Genomic DNA, 1557 nt, shown 5'->3' with positions numbered 1-1557 from the left:
CAGTGTGCAGGAGTTGATTCTTTGTTTTAAACGAACCATTGCTTTATCTCCTACGCACCTGACTGACTACATGTATGCAAAGACATTTTCTGCAAAACCAACAAAAATTGAAAACTCGCATTTGTGGATTTTGATTTTTTTCCACTTGAGGGCCTCACAACAAACTGTAAACACAACACTGACAAATGTTTCCATCCAATTGTCAAGCTAATTTAAAGTGGAAATGTGGCCAAAAATATCAGCTGGTTTGGAGTGAATAAACCAGGCAATGGTAAGTGTAGTTAAGTCAGTAGTTGAAAGAAAGAAGTATGGTTTGCAAAGTTGCATGGACCTGAGGACCATGAATCCAATTATGGGAATATCTGGGAAGATGCCGACGCCCCCAAGCTCAATGTCTATATGGTGGTACAAAATAATGTGTGTATATATATATACATGTTTTTTTTTTAATCTTGGAGATGGCCTTGCTTAGGGTAACATAATATAAAGTAAAATAAATACCTACAGTTGTTAATTTGAATTGAATCAAATGTAAATTTTAGGAGAAAGGCATTTTTTCCTAGCTAGTGGGGTAAGATACCCCCCAAGCTCAATGTCTATTTTATGACACATTAAAGAATTTTATTTTATTTTTTATTTTTTTGTATCTTTAAGAAGGCCATGCTTAGGGCAACAGTTTTATTATAAAATAAAATAAATAGCTACAGTTGACTAATTTGTATTTGTACCCCATGTGGAAAAGGCATTTTCCACATGGGGTAAGATTCCCCCTCTACAGTGTGAGATCACTTTAATATGTCCAAATTACAGAAAAAATAAACTACAAGTAGCTGGTTAAAAGCCAGGGGATTATAGACCTATGTTGTGGAAATAAACTTGCCTTGCCTTAGGTTATTACCTTTCCTATAATTTATTTCTCAGACTTTTAAATAGTGAGGTTGCTGGAACTTCATTAGCAGAAAGTCTTACCAGCTAGCTAGCAAGAAATGTATGTGAGCTTGAAACCTCAGAATTACCTCAGACTTTCTAATAGTGAAGTTGCTAGTGGGCTAAAGGGTCTATCCAGTGTTTAAATAATGTCTAACTTACAAACGATCAACCATAAAGGGGCAAGGCAACCGGAGGGTCGTCTAACCCCACTGGAGGGGGGGCGTCCCCCAACCTAAATACTAATCCATCATTTTTTATCAAATAACTTCAAAGATTCTAATGAAACCGAGGACATTTTTAGTTTAGAGAGACTAGGGGGCAGCCAGAAGAAATGTTGAGGGGGAAAAAAGTGACATTTTGTGTTTTTTGTTAAAATTACCAGGGGGTCTTACCCCATGTTACCCTACAAGGTACAAGGTTGTTTATTGGTTATTATAAGGCTGCATAACGAAACAAAATTTGTATTTCCTTCGTGCTACACACACAACATAATTAAGTGTAGGCCTATATTATAATATGGTAACATATAAAACTAGAAGTGCAGCAGTTATTAGCGGGGTCCAGCTCCCTGGCGTCAGCTTGGTCCAGGGATTGTCCGTGTCAAGTTTGGCGCCGATCAGACTTGCC

Source organism: Micropterus salmoides, unplaced genomic scaffold, assembly GCF_014851395.1.
Source record: "Micropterus salmoides isolate LMB-PRFRI ecotype aquatic unplaced genomic scaffold, ASM1485139v1 Ms_hic_scaffold_6, whole genome shotgun sequence".
NCBI classification, from domain to species: Eukaryota; Metazoa; Chordata; class Actinopteri; order Centrarchiformes; family Centrarchidae; genus Micropterus; species Micropterus salmoides.
This window is presented reverse-complemented; position numbering follows the sequence as displayed.